This window comes from Dromiciops gliroides, chromosome 2 (genome assembly GCF_019393635.1).
Source record: "Dromiciops gliroides isolate mDroGli1 chromosome 2, mDroGli1.pri, whole genome shotgun sequence".
Lineage (NCBI taxonomy): Eukaryota > Metazoa > Chordata > Mammalia > Microbiotheria > Microbiotheriidae > Dromiciops > Dromiciops gliroides.
In genome coordinates, this window is record NC_057862.1 from 585,974,421 (window position 1) to 585,990,053 (window position 15,633).

At 38.2% G+C, this 15,633-nt stretch overlaps 1 protein-coding gene and 1 pseudogene across 4 annotated transcripts in view; both read left to right on the forward strand.

Annotated features, from left to right (window-relative positions):
* USP34 (ubiquitin specific peptidase 34) overlaps window positions 1-15,633 on the forward strand; it is a 313,145-nt gene that overhangs the window by 20,999 nt on the left and 276,513 nt on the right. The window lies entirely within an intron of this gene.
* LOC122740769 lies at window positions 1,979-2,939 on the forward strand (annotated as a pseudogene).

A 15,633-nucleotide genomic window follows, 5' to 3' on the forward strand; every position in this document is an offset into this window, starting at 1 on the left:
GTCACAAAAGAAACTTTCCAGTATCTGCATTTTTTTTCTGTCTGCTCATTTTGTCAGCCTATTTCTTGACTTTTAACTCCTTAAAGTGGAGCACTGCTTCCAGGGCACACTGTCTCAATCTTCAAGGGGTCTTGGCTGGTATGATTTAAGGAGAGGAACATTCTACACTCCCCTGGCCTGTGCTTTGGTTTGTAAGTAACCACAGGCCTGCTTGCTCTTTCATCAGAAATGTGTTTCACTGTTGTTGCAAGCTCAGGCGTGCTTGTGCCCCTCCCCCAGCAGGGCCCACCCTTCAAGACTGCTTCCTGGTTCTGAGCATGGACAACACAACAGGGATCTGCCTCAGTGCCTGCAATCTCCCTCTGGCCAACCACTCGACCCCCTCACCAGTCTGTGAGCTGAGTTCCAGAAGTAGTCGCTGCCTCAGATGATTCCAAAGCTCCAGAGGCCTGACTCTCTGGGGCTGGTACTGGGTCTGCATGGTGCAACCTGGATCTGCACTTCATTCGCACCTTTCCTGCTGACCTTTTAAGTCATCTTTGTCTGAGAAATGATCTCACCCCATCCTTTCGTGGTTTCTGGTCCTCTAGGAATTGTCTTATGGCATTATTTGAAGGGATTTGGAGAGATTTGGGGGAGAGCTCGGAGGAGTCACTGCCTGTCCTCTGCCATCTTGGCTCTGCCCAGGAAGTCCTTTACATGTCATCAAAATGACAGAGAAGTTGTTAATATAATTTAAAAAAAAAATCTCTTTGTGTAGTATTTTTCCCCTCAAGATTTTATAATATTAGTGAACTGCTCTTTTGGAGATGTAAAGTTTTTTTTGTAGGTTTTTGGTTTTTTTGAGGGGCAGTGAGGGTTAAGTGACTTGACCAGGGTCACACTGCTAGTAAGTGTCAAGTGTCTGAGGCTGGATTTGAACTCAGGTTCTCCTGAATCCATTGCACCCCCTAGCTGCCCCCTTTTTGTAGTTCTTTGATTAAATAAACAAGAAAACCTTGAAACAACCTTCTCCTAAAACTGCTGTATGAAATTTTCAAAAAATACTGTGGTGCAGTGATAAAGCACAGGCCCTGGATTCAGGAGGACCTGAGTTCAAAGCCAGCCTCAGACACTTGACACTTATTAGCTGTGTGACCCTGGGCAAGTCACTTAACCCTCACTTCCTGTCCAAAAAAAAAAATACTGTGAATTAAGAAGTGGATTTTTTTTGAGGTGTTCATAGCATTGCTGTAGAGTTTTGAGTAGAGACTACAAATTTTGATTTGAATGTAATTGAAATAATTAGAATATTAAACTATAGTTGGGCATTTTTTGCTTTTCACAGAGCTTTGAAGCAGTGAATTACTTAAATATTTTAATAGAACTGGGAATACTTATATCCTGGGTTTGTATTCAAAGGAGATATTTATGAAAGTGCTTTGAAAAGTATAAAGGTTATGGTATATGAATGTGATAGAATACCATTTTTCTGTACGAAATGATAGAGGGGATGGTTTCAGAGAAACCTGGGAAGACTCTTAGGGGGTTTAGATACTGTTTTTGTGCCTCAGTCAGTTAGTTTTCTCAGCTTCTGACACATTTTAAATTTGGATCAAATGACTGACATGGGTAGAGATACAATGTAAGCAAATGGGATCTTACAGGCAGACTTTTAAAAAGGGTCATCAGATTTACTTCACCGACATCTGATCAGATTACCTTGAATTTAAATAATTCTCCACAAAGGAAACAAGTTTTATTTGTAAAGATTTTTAGGTAGTCAATTGTACTCTTTAGAAGAATTGCCTTTTTATTTTACCTAGTTCCTCATGCCTTTTGCATTGGTTTCTTTCTGGCATATTTCTAGAGGAGAAGAACAGTTTGCTAGTATTGCTCATTTAATACCCCCTTTATGTACTTGAAAATAATTGTTATGTTTCTCCTTTGTTCTTTTGTCTTCTATGGTAAATAATTCCTTCCCCTGCTAACTTTGCTATTTTAAGCCTTTCTCTCTCTTTAAAAAAAATGGCTCTCTTTCCCTTCTCTCAAGATGGCGGACCAAAACCCCCCAAAGGAACTAAAGGAAAAAAAGGTCAAAAAAGAAAAAAAGGAAAAGAAGCCCAGAAAGGAAGATGTGGCTGAGAAGGTGGTGAAAAAGCCTTGAAAGCATTGTAGCTGCAACCCGGTCCTGGCCAGAGGGATCGCAGATACTCAAGGTCTGCCGTGTATTCCCGGTGGGCCATGTACAAACACAATACACTGCACCCGAAACCCGGATTGAAAGGAAAAAGAAAGAGAAGGTACCTGCTACCATCTCAAAGCTAGTTGGTGGGGATAAGAATGGAGGAAACCGAGTGGTGAAGATCCGCAAAATGCCTAGGTATTACCCTACTGAGGATGTGCCTAGAAAGCTGCTCAGTCATGGCAAAAAGCCCTTCAGCCAGCATGTGAGGAGACTCTGATCTAGCATCACCCCAGGCATGGTTCTGATCATGCTCACTGGCTGCCACAGGGGCAAGTGAGTGGTTTTCCTGAAGCAGCTGGCTAGTGGCTTGCTACTGGTGACTGGACGGACCTCTGACCATCAACCATGTACCTCTGCGAAGAACCCATCAGAAATTTGTCATTGCCACCTCTACCAGGGTTAACCTTTCAAGTGTGAAAAGTCCAAATCGTCTTACTGATTCTTACTTTAAGAAGAGGCTCCATAAATCTAGATACCAAGAAGGAGAGATTTTTGACACAGAAAAAGAGAAATATGAGATTACAGAGCAGCGCAAGACTGACCAGAAAGCAGTGGATTCTCAGATCCTGCCCCAAATAAAGAAGATTCCTCAGCTTTGTGGCTACCTACTTTCTGTATTCTCTCTCTCCAATGGAGTCCATCCTCACAAACTGGTGTTTTAAATGCCTGGCAGAGAACTCTTATTAAAATATTTGAAATAACCAAAAAAAAAAAAGGCTTAAAAAAAAGTGATTGAGCTTAAGTATCAAGAAAAATTTGCGTGTAAGTAACTTGCCCTATTATTCGTTTCCCCCATTGATTTTTTGTTTCTTCAATTAATAAGTACATAAATTACTCTCCCCTTTCCTATCACTCTGTATCCTCTCCCATTGAACAAGTACCCCTCCCCCCATAAAGCCCTTAGTACATATCTGCATTGTCTGAAAAAGCACATTTCCATATTAGCTATATCCAAAAATGTATGTATGTCTCTTACTGCATTGTAAGTTCATCACCTTCTATTAGGAGGTGAATCAGGGGTTTCATCTTTCTTTTGGACTTGTGGTTTATCATTGTGTTTGTTGATTAGAGTTCTGAAATATTTCAAAATTGTTTTTCTCTATGATAACGTTATACACAAAAAAAAGAAGCTATAAATATTGTTGTACATATGGATCCTTTTCTTCTTAACTTGATTTTTTTGTGATATAGGCCTGGTAGTGTTCCAAAGCTGAGTCAAAGGGTATGGACAGTTTAACTTTTTGGGCATAGTAACAAATTGCCTTCCAGAATGGCTGGACTAATTCACAGCACCACCAGTAGTACAATAGTATATCTATTTTCCTAAAGCTCTTCCACCATTTGCCTTTTTCTTTTCAGTCATCTTTGCCAGTCAGTCAGGCAATAAGGCATTTATTAAGTGCCTGTTAGGTGCCTAGTATGGTACTAAGTGATGGGGATACAAAGAAAGGTAAAAGACAGTCCTTTCGCTCAAGGAGTTCAAGACCTAATGGAGGAGAAAATGCACAAATAGCTATATACAGGATAAATTAGAAATAATCAACAGACAGAAGTAATGAGTTAAAGTGTGGGTGATTTTAAGCAAAGTTGCTTTAGTTTGCTTTTCTCTATAATAATTTAGAGCATTACAAACATATTATACTTCCCCCCCCCCCCCAATTACTTTTTTTTTTTGGTAGGGCAATGAAGGTTAAGTGACTTGCCCAGGGTCACACAGCTAGTAAGTGTCTCATGTGTCTGAGGTCAGATTTGAACTCAGGTCCTCCTGAATCCAGGGCCAGTTCTCTATCCACTGTACCACCTAGCTGCCCCCTTTGGCCATTTATCTATTGGGGAATAGCTCTTTTCTTTTTAAAATTTAAAATAATTCCTTATGTGTCTTGAAGATAAGACTTTATTATAGAAACTTGTTGGCAAGGTTTTTCCTAGTTATCTGTTTTCCTGTGATTATTACTGTCTTCTTATTGTTCAGTCATTTTAGTCTTGTCTGACTTTTTGTGACCCTGTTTGGAGTTTTCTTGGCAAAGAAACTGAAGTGTTTTGCCATTTCCTTCTCCAGCTCATTTTACAGATAAGGAAACTGAGGCAAACAGGGTTAAGTGACTTTCCCAGGGTCACACAGCTTGTAAGTGTCTGAGGCTGGATTTGAATTTAGGTCTTCCTGACTCCAGGCCTGGAATTCTAGTCCCTGTGCCACCTAACTTCCCCGTTATTTATTTATTTTAGATTTGTGCAAAATTGAAAAAAAAAAATATGCAATCAGAATTATTCCTCTTCTCTTTAGTAATCCTTTCTATCACTTGTTTAGTCATGAACCTCTTCCCTTATCTATAGAGTCTGAAAAGTAATTTCTTCCTTGCTCTTCTGATTTGAGGGTTTTTTTGAGTTTCTTCCCCAGTGACTCATCTTCTTTTTGAGGGGTCATAGAGAAGCAAAACAACAAACCTCCAAAAATTTTTCACCTGACCTGCTTCTGCCATTCAACTACCTGTATTTTTTCTTTTTTTGTATAGGGCTAAGTGTCAAATTGCTTCATAACAGGCCTTATGAAATGAAAAAAGGGGTTTACTTCCTTCTGTTTATATATAAATATTGCTAATTCTTTTGTAATTAATTATGTTCAAAATAATTCTTCTTTGCTCTCTGCTTTTGTCACAGGGTTTTACTTCTTCAGTCAGCATATAGCAACTCCTCAGTTCTTGGTTAAAATGGTTATAATTGTTGTCGTGGAAACATTTTTATTATCCATTGAACAACTTTTCTCTTTGAGCTTTAGCTCACACACCTGGGACCTGTAATCCAAGCCTTCCTGGTTTGGTAGGATCTCTGAGAATTTTCAGTTTGCTGAGAACCGAGGGTTTAACCTCCATGCTACTGCAAAACATTAGAATAAGGCTAGTGGAGGATGCAAAATGATAGTCCCCCTCAGTTTTGAACTATAATAATAATAATAATAATATGTAGCAAATACTTTAAGGTCTCGTTTGAACTGTATGAAAACCTGGTGAAGTAGGTGTTATATAGGTTGTAATATTTCCATTTTACAAATGAGAAAACAAGTTGAGAGATCTGCCAAGATCATACAGCTAGTAAATTAATGAATAGTGATTTACAACATTTTTTCATATGACTATAGATAGCTTTAATTTTTTCATCTGAAAACTGCCTGTTCATATCCTTTGTTTCAGTTCTCTATGTATTTGAGAAATGAGGCTTTTATCAGAAATACTTGCTGTAAAAATTGTTTCCCAGCCTTTTGTTTTCCTTCTAATCTTGGTTGCATTGGTATTGACGTAGCCAACTTTATCAAGCTGGCTCATCCATGCTTCATTTTATTCCTCAGCTACCTTTTTGTCAGATTCCTTATTTCCTGTTCCCTTTGCAGTGCTGGAACCATAACCAAATCAATACTGGGATTGCTACTGAAAAACGTGTATTAAATCTACTGCTGTGGGGCTGTACTCAGTATCCCTGTAACTTAAACCAGACTCCGTAGTTAGTACTACTGTATATGTAGTGGCAATCTACCCCCTACACCCAAATCTTGACACCCCCCCCACCCCCATGCAAGCTACTTGAGTACAGTGATGTATGTGATTTGTATTTGTGTCCTGAATGCTTATCTCAGCACTTGGTACATCATATACCTTTAATAAATTTTTTAATTTATTTGTTATTTTATTAGAAAACAGGCATGGAGAAGATGATAAAATGAGATAATATATGAAAGTGATAGAAGTACAAAATTGTTATTATTATTGTTGTTCAAAGTTGTCATAGTTGCTTAATGATAGAGCTGTGACTGGCATTTATATAAATGATTGGAAGTTTCCAAAGTGCCTTACATATGTTATTTTATTTGAGCCTCCCATTTTTAGCATCAGCATCTAGATAGAACCTGTCAGAACTTGAGCTTTGTTGACATATCCTTCATGAAATCAGAACCATTTCCACATCCAAGATGAGGAATTTATTCAAAGAGAAGTAGTGTAAAATACATCATCTCAGAAAAATAGGAAAAAATAAAATGGGCTGTGTTACATAATGAGGGTTAGGGATAACCATCTAACAGCCTGCATGTTCCATTGGTATCCACACAGGGAAAACTTGAGCACCTTAGATGCCCCCCCCCTTTGGTGGATTTGTGGGAGTACATGGACAAGAGTTGCATAGGGCTCTCACAGCATGGATAAGTTGCCATTTCTTTGGATTGAGTATTCACAAAGATGAGGAAATAACCATTGGAATGTGCTAGAAAAAACATAATGACTCTGAAATTGATACTACAGGTAATACCTCCATTTTACATATGAATAAATTAAGCCTGAGAGAATTTAAATGACTTGCTCTAGCCACATAATTATTGTCAAAGGCAGGATTCAAACTTGTGTCTCTCCTGTATTCAAGTCTAGTCCCTTGAGGGCAAGAAGTTTTGAGGGTCTAAACCAGGGTAGTTGCTGTGTACACAGTAAAAGATTCATGTGAGAGAAGTGGAGATAGAAATGACTAAATTTGGCAGCTTCTTGGATGTGCGGTGTAACTGAGAGTGAGAAGGTGAGGATGACAGATTGCAAACCCAAATGAATGTTAGGATGGTGATGCTCCTGACAGAACTAGAGAAGTTCAGAGAAGGGGGCTGGATTTTGGGGGAAAGATAAGTGAATTCTGTTTTGGATATATTGAATTTGAGATGCTTATAGGACATACAGTGGAAAGTGTTCAATTGTCAATTGATAATTTGAGCCTGGAGCTTAACACAGAGACCAGAAATGGATAGATACAATCTGGAAGTTATCTGCATATTTGATGATATGACAAGCTCATGGAAGCTGATGTCATAGAGAGGGTAGAGAGAGGAAAGAAGGGCACCCAGTACTGAGTCTTGGGGTATACTCACATTGGGGAGGCATGATGTGGAAGCTGCTCTGATCCAACAGAGACTGAGGAGTTGTCAGATAGGAGATCTAAGAAATGTCATGAAAGCATAGAGTTTCATGAGGAGGGTCAGGGTGGTTGGCAATGTCAGATGTTACCAAAAAAAGTCAAGAATGATGAGAATTAAGGAAAGGCTGGCGTATTTGGCCATTTAAGAAGTTAATAGTAATTTATAGAGAGCAGTTTCAAAACCCTACTAAGGGTCTTCTGAAGCCTAAATAAACTATTATTAAAATGGTCTTATACTGTTTGAACTTGCATAAGTTAAATAAAATAATAAAAGTGCATAATGTAGTACAGATGAGGTTGGTATAAAATATTTCTAGCATCTATTATAAAATTGTCTTAGATGACCTTAAAACAGGGGTTCATTACCTGAATTGTATGAGCTTACTGTTTTGTTTTTTTTTTGGTGGGGCAGTGAAGGTTAAGTGACTTGCCCAGGGTCACACAGCTAGTAAGTGTCAAGTGTCTGAGGCCAGATTTGAATTCCTGAATCCAAAGCTGGTGCTTTATCCACTGTGTCACCTAGCTGCCCCGAGCTTACTTTAAAAAAATTATTTTCATAATTATTTCAATAGACTTGTTTTATAAAAATTCACACACACACACACACACATACATACACACACACAGCCTTTTACAGCATTGTTTTGTTTGTTTTTGGTTTTTGGTTTTTTTTGGTGGGGCAATGGGGGTTAAGTGACTTGCCCAGGGTCACACAGCTAGTAAGTGTCAAGTATCTGAGGCTAGATTTGAACTCAGGTTCTCCTGAATCCAGAACTGGTGCTTTATCCACTGCGCCACCTAGCTGCCCCCTTTTACAGTGTTTTAAAAGACCTTCACAAGTTTCCCAAGACTGCAAAAGTGTACATGACACAAAAAATTCCAGAACAAGGGGGCACATGAAGCTTATGTTTTTATGGGGTAGACAAAAAATATTTAAATCCCCTGATTTTAAAAGTTATATTGGGGGCAGCTAGGTGGCACAGAGCACTGGCCCTGGATACAGGAGGACCTGAGTTCAAATGTGGCCTCAGACACTTGACACTCACTAGCTGTGTGACCCTGGGCAAGTCACCTAACCCCCATTGCCCCTCCCCTCCCCACAAAAGTTATATTCTAAATAAGTATTTTATCAAAATGACTTTTTTCCTTAAAAGATTGTCTTTCCTTCCCTGTACATTAGGAGTTAATGTCTAATAGTTTCATAGGCTATTTAGTCATATTGTTCAAGTAGGGAGGTCAATGTAACACATTTTTGCTGGACTTTCTATGATAAAAACAATTTCTTTCCTGGAATTTTAAGTAATTTAAAAGTTTTTTTCTTGATAATTGTCTTCCTTCAATACTGCTTTTCAGTATTGTTTTAATTTAAAGCTCTATTTACTCAAGTTTCCTTTGGTTAAATTTCTTTGTTTTTTATTTCTTACTATGATGTAGAATTTAGTTTTTGTTATAAACAAGTTACCCTTTTTGATATATTCTATTTCCTTGATTTTCTGAAATCTTACGGTTTTCTTCCTACCTCTGAATCTGGTGCACTACCAAACTCCATTGGTTCTATTTTCCCATTGGGATTAAACATAAACTCCTCTACAGTTTTCACATATTGGCTGTAATCTCTGTTTCCAGTCGTATTACATATCACTCTATCGCTCTCCTTGGCATACACTTTTTGAGAATTATAATAGTAACATTATTATTATTATTGTTAATGGCCTACAGTTATAAAACTATCTTTTGTGTTAACTTTCTTTTATTTTTTATTTTGTTTATTTATTTATTTTTAATTTTTTGCGAGGCAGTGAGGGTTAAGTGACTTGCCCAGGGTCACACAGCTAGTGTCAAGTGTCTGAGGTCACATTTGAACTCAGGTTCTCCTGAATCCAGGGCCAGTGCTTTATCCACTGTGCCACCTACCTGCCCCTGCGTTAACTTTGAATGGGAAATGTCTCAAGATTGGATTTTAAAGAATTTGCGTGGCTGTAGAATTGTCAAGTAACCTACTCCACCAGATTTTAATTACATTTCATCTATCAGAGTATTGAAAATGGTACTTTGGCCCTGGATTAGGTAGCTGCAGTGATATTTGGATATTCTGAAGGATGATAATCATGCTTTTATAAGTTTTTCTTCCCACAGAGTTAGTTGCTTCTGTTCATCTATCATTTTGGGGGGTATTCATGATAGATACTAGCAAGCAAAAAACATTATAATCCCTACTTTAAAAAGTATATAAATTAGCTAGTGAGCTTTTATATTGCAAAAGGTTTTTGGGGGGATTTCTTTGATTGTATAAAATAATTATTTTTTAGGGTTCCTTAAATAACTCCTGTGGTACAATCAAATAAAATTAATTTAAAAAATTAATTTGAATTCATCTGTTTTTAAGCTTCTCTTTTTATGGATTCATGATTTCACTAGTATGGGTGCTCATCTTGTGTATTTTTTTCCCATGTCCTTTTGTAAATTCTCTGTAGAAGAATAGTTGTTGTACTGTTTTATGAATGCCAGTAGAGCACATACGATTTGTTTACCTCATTTTTCCAGTCATATGTAGTCTTAGTGATGTATTTTACCAAATCCTTCCAACTTATTTACATCTATGTTTTTTAATTTACATCTGTGTTTTTTATTGCTCTTTTGGTCACCTGTAACTTTTATTCTCCTAAGCTTAAGTATTCTATGATTTACAGCCATATAGTATTTTACAGTAAGCAGTCTGAGGGAGTACAGTTTTCTCACAGAATAAGAAAATCTATAACGTTCTGTGACATATCACAGATCATTGAAGGCAAGCTGCTGGTGTTGGGATTTACTTAATGATCCATTATAGTGGAGTGACTAAATAGCCTTTAAGATGTCTTTTATACTGTCAATGCTATTAATGTACACATAATGTCTTAGAGTCTTTTCATATTTTACATGGTGTCAACATTGTTTTAGAAATGTTTTTCATAAGTTTTGAAATGTTTTAGAAAGTGCTGCATGATTACATCTTTACTGAATGTTTCTATTTCGTGCAACTATTCTTATGGCCCCAAACTTTTTAGCTTTATGGGTCTAAAAAAGAATTGCCCATAGCATATTTCTTTAGTCAGTATTTCATAGATTACCTAGCACTGATGTACAAATGGTTTCCATACCTGTTGGGCAGAGGCTCTTGTTAAGACTTATTTGGTGGCCATTTGTTGCTTAACTAACAAACTCTTGTTTTTACAATTTTACCCTTTTTGAGGGAAAAGCTGAAATGTTATACAAAGAATGAAGATATATGACAACCTGGAGAAAGACTTCTTTGCTGAAGTTTATATAAATAAAGGAGAGTAGATGACTGTTTTCCCAGGATGTTTTAAAGAATGACCCTTCAGAAAGCAGCATTTCAAGATAGTGTTCTTAGTTCTGCGTTGATGGCAGCTCTCTCTTTTTTTTTTTTTTTTTTTAGTAAGGCAATTGGGATTAAGTGACTTGCCCAGGGTCACACAGCTAGTAAGTGTTAAGTGTCTGAGGCCGGATTTGAACTCAGGTACTCCTGAATCCAGGGCCGATGCTCTATCCACTGCGCCATCTAGCTGCCCCCTGATGGCAGCTCTTAACCATTAGGTGTTGAAAAGAAGAAAACAGAACTCTTTCTCATCTTGTCCATCAGGGAGAGAGTAAAATTTGTTTCCAAATAGCTATCTACATGTTTATTGTTTTTTTGTGCTAAATAAACTTAGTTCCCTTCCTCTTTGCCCAAATCTGATGTTCTCATGGGAGAAAATATTACTACTATTGCCCATGGACTTTTGTATGACTTTTTTGGTGCAATTTTAGTGTAGAAGATGCCACTGTAGTTTCACATGGGATTTTTTAATCATTATTTTGTGTGGTAAGAACTTCAGAGATTTGCTGGTACATGGTAGCAGTCTAGCAGTACTGGTTCAGGAGTCATCTTGGCTAGGTGGTGCAGTGGTTAGAGATCCAGGGAGATCTGAGTTCAATTTTAGAGTCCTATACTTAGTAGCTATGTGAACCTGGTCCAGACACTCAGCCTCATTTAGTACGTTTCCTCGTCTGTAAAATGGGAATAATTAAATATGACCTCCCTCCAAGGATTATTGTGAGGATCAGATGAAATATTTGTAAAGTATTTAGAACAGTGCTTCATACATGGTAAGTGCTATATTAAAGTTAGCCATTGTTATTACAGTTGTCCCTTACAGTGTAGTGCCCCCACCACCTGGAAAATCTGTGTAACATTTTTTGGCCCTCTCTTTCTACTAGAGAAGAAATCTGAATTTTTTCTTTTATGGAGTATTTACGGTACCTTATTTTATGGAGTATTTACGGTACCTTATTGTAAAATTTGGTCATAGGCTATATGTAGGTCAATGTTAAGTAAAAAGACTATATGAAAAAGAAATTTTTCTGTCATCTATTGGCATTCATGTGTTTTCTGCAGTTTCCACAACCCCCCCCCCCCATTCCCATTTAATCTCTTATGCTGACCTGTGATAAATCAAAACTGTGATAAATGTGAAACTTGTGATAAATCAAAAGTTATGATGTGGAAGGATAACTGTATCACACAGCTAGTGTCTGAGGTGAGATTTGAACTAAAATCCTCCCAATTTCAGGGTCAGTGCTCTGTGCCACCTAACTGTTCCTGATCAGCTTTCTGTCAGTAGGTAGAAGACAATCACATTCATGCTTTATCATTGTAATGATCAGAGTTTAGAGTCTTTCAGAGTTGTTTTCTTTATAATGTTATCCTTATATTCTAGTTTTGTTCACTTAGTTTTACTTTGCATCAGTTTGTAGAAGTCTCTTCATTTTCCTCACTTGCCCATTTTATGATTTCTTATAACATGACATTTCATTACATTGATATGTCACAATTTGTTTAGTTATTTTCCCAACAAGAGGACAGCTAAGTTGTTAGTGTGATGATTAAAAGCTAATGTGTGTAGGGGTACCTAGGCGGCACAGTGTATAGAGCATTGGCCCTGGATTCAGGAGGACCTGAGTTCAAATGAGGCCTCAGACACTTGACACTTACTAGCTGTGTGACCCTGGGCAAGTCACTTAACCCCAATTGCCTCACCAAAAAAAAAAAAATCTAACGTGTGTGTCCTTACTTGCCCCCCAGTGTGGGGGGGAAACTAGGATTTACTTACAAATTCAGCAACAGTTTAGGCTTTTAAGCATTTATTAAAGTATATTAAAAGTTAGTAAAGAGAGAAGGAGAGAATGTCTCTGAAAGAATGGAAAAAACCTAGCTCAGACCTATGAGAGAGAGAGAGAGAGAGAGAGAGAGAGAGAGAGAGAGCGAGAGCAAGCGAGCATGTGAGAGCGAGCAAGAGTGTTCACTCAAGGGAGAGTGAGAGCGAGCTCCTTCACCTAGCCGCTCACACTTCCCAAGAGACTGAATCCCAGTCAGCTTGACTGGAAGTGCCCTATGGAAGAGGGGTGGTCCCCACACCCAGCTCCAAGCTAATTTGCTGGTCCCATTCAAGTCCGTTGATTGACATGAATAGAGGCAACTTCCGGATGCCAATTCGACCTTAAAAACCTCAGAAAGATAAAAACTAGGGTGGGGCCCCTGGTTCTCACATTGGTTATTATAAGAACTGCTATAAATATTTTTGTTTGTATAAATCCTTTTCCTCTTTAAATTTTTTGGAGAAGTAGGCTTAGTAGTAGGTCAAAAGGTATTCTTCATTTAACTTTAGGTAAAGCTTCAAATTATTTTTCAGAATGGTTGGACTAATTTACAGCTTCACCAACAGTCCAGTAGTGTAGGTACATAACTGTTCTGTCATTTGCCATTTTCCTTTTTGCCAATCTGATAGGGAGGATGTGGCTTTAAATTCATTCAGTGTTGCTTTAATTTGCATTTCTCTAATTATCAATTATGTAGGGCATCTTTATATGATTCAAAAAGCTAAAATCTAAATCACTGATAATTTGTGTCTTGGTTTCTCAGTCACTAGCTTCCATTTGTTCAATCCTAATTCTTAGGCAATTATTTTCACCAGAGAGCTTTTCCTTTTGGCTTTTCAAGCTGTTGACTTTTTTTCTCATGTCTTTCCTGCATCACCTTCATTTCTCTTTCCATTTTTTCCTCTACCTCTCTAACTTTATCTTCAAAGTTCTTTTTGAGCACCTCTATGGCCTGAGACCAATTCATATTTTTCTTGGAAGCTTTAGATACAGGGGCCCTGATGTTGACATCTTCTGAGGGTTCACGTGGATCTTCCTTGTCACTAAAGAAACTTTCTATGGTCCTCACCTTTCTCTGTCTGCTCATCTTGCCTTTCTTTTACTTGACTTTTAGCTCCTTAAAGTGGGGCACTGTTTCCAGGCTGCACTATCCCAAGCTTCGGAAGTCCCAGGTGGTATGATTTAAGGAGGATCAGGTTCTTCACTCGCCTGGCTTGTTCCCTGGTTCACTTGCCTGGCTTGTTCCCTGGTCCGTAGATGACCCCAGACCAACTTGCTAATCAACCAGCTTTGTGTGTTGTGGTTGTCAGCTCTGGGAGCCTGTGTCTCTCCTCTGCCTGGGCCACTGCTACTCAAGCCTACCTCCTGGTTCTCAGCAGGGGTGTAAAATCCAAGTTCTGCCTTAGCACCAGCATAGACCCCTGTACTCCCCCCCCTGCCAAGGGCTCAGCCCTCTCACTGGACTGTGAGCTTAGTTCCAGATGACACTGGCGCTGCAGCTAATTCAGAGGCTCTGGGGGTCTCCTCGGGTGAGGCCTTCCTGGGAGCTGGATCTGTGTCAGGGTGACTGTGGGGTTGGGCTTCACTCCTGTATTAGCACAGCAGCTCCCTCCTTCTGACATTCCAAGCCGTTCTTGGTTAGAAGATGATTTCAGCACATCTTCTGTGGGTTTTGCTGCTCCAGGCATTGTCATATGGCATTATTTGGATGTTTTTTGGAGTGATCATGTCATGAGTTTGGGAGCTCACTGCCTTTCCTCCGCCATCTTGGCTCCGGAGTTCTTTTTAAAACAGCCTGTTCATAACCCTTGACTGTTTATGTATTGGGAAATGGATCTCGTGCAAAATCTTAAGTGTTATATAATCACAATTTCCCTGTTTTTCTTGTGTGATTCTATCATTTGTTTAGTCATGAACTCCCCTATCCATAGATCTGGAAAGTAATTTCTTCCTCACTCCTTTAATTTGTTTACGGTGTGATTTTAATGTCTAGGTCATGTGCCCTTTTGATGCTTATCTTAGTGTATCATAATAGGTTTTGGTTTAAACATAATTTATTTCAGGCTGCTGTCCTTTTTCCGCCAGCAGTTTTTGTTAGTGAGATATTCCCCATGTAACTTGAATTTTGGAGTTCATTAAACTTCTCTTGTATTTGTTTGCTTCTGTATGATACATGCTTAATTTATTCCATCAATCAACCTCTCTTTTAAGAGGTGCCAGGTTGTTTTAATGATCACTGCTTTTTTTTTTTTTTTTTTTTGTAAGGCAGTTGGGGTTAAATGACTTGCCCAGGGTCACACAGCTAGTAAGTGTCAAGTGTCTGAGGCCAGATTTGAACTCAGGTCCTTCTGAATCCAGGGCTGGTGCTCTATCCACTGCGCCACCTAGCTGCCAGATCACTGCTTTTTAATACCTTTTGGAATATGGGATGGATAGACCCTTTTCTGTTCCTAGCTGTGTGACCCTGGGCAAGTCATTTAACCCCAATTGCCCCCCCCCCCAAAAAAAGGATGGATTGTTAGTTCAGGTGGAAAGAATAACATGAGCAAAAATGATAATTGACATCCTGACAAAAAGGAAGAAGACAAGTAAAAGCCGATAAGATGCTTAAAAGCATAGTTGTCTGGGACCATTTAGAGATTGATGTCCCTGTGTGCCTCAGTAGCCCTTAAGGACATCACTTAATTATTGCACAGTCTAGTAATTGAGCATAATGATTCTCATAAATCATCAAGAAAAAGTCATTATTTCCTGTATAATCTCTAGTGGCAAGAACATGAGATTTGTAGTTGCCACATCTGGGTTCACATGACAATTCCTTGTGTTTAATTCCTTTGTGAATATAAGCGGTCCACTTCCTGTAGATCTGTTTCCTCTTCTGTAAAGAATGTATTAAATCATCTCTAAAGCTTCTCCCAGCTTTAAGTGACATGATCCTATCATGTATTTAAGAAGGCAGTGAAATTTGTATTGAAACACTTTTGAGAGTCAACATGGTATTGTAGATAGAATCCTGCCTCTCATACTGGTTTTGTGAAAATGGGTAAATTACGTAGCCATTTTCACAAACTTTAAAAAGAGAACAGGATTATGGAAAAAGTTCAAATGAAATAAATAATGTTTGTCAGCTATTATGACTGATATAACATTGAGATACTATGGGACTTTTAAAAAAGAATTTACATTTCTTTTTATTGTTTTGTACCTTTAAAATTTTTCTAATCTTTTAATTTTGGCTTTAAAAAATCTCTTTCATTAGTTTA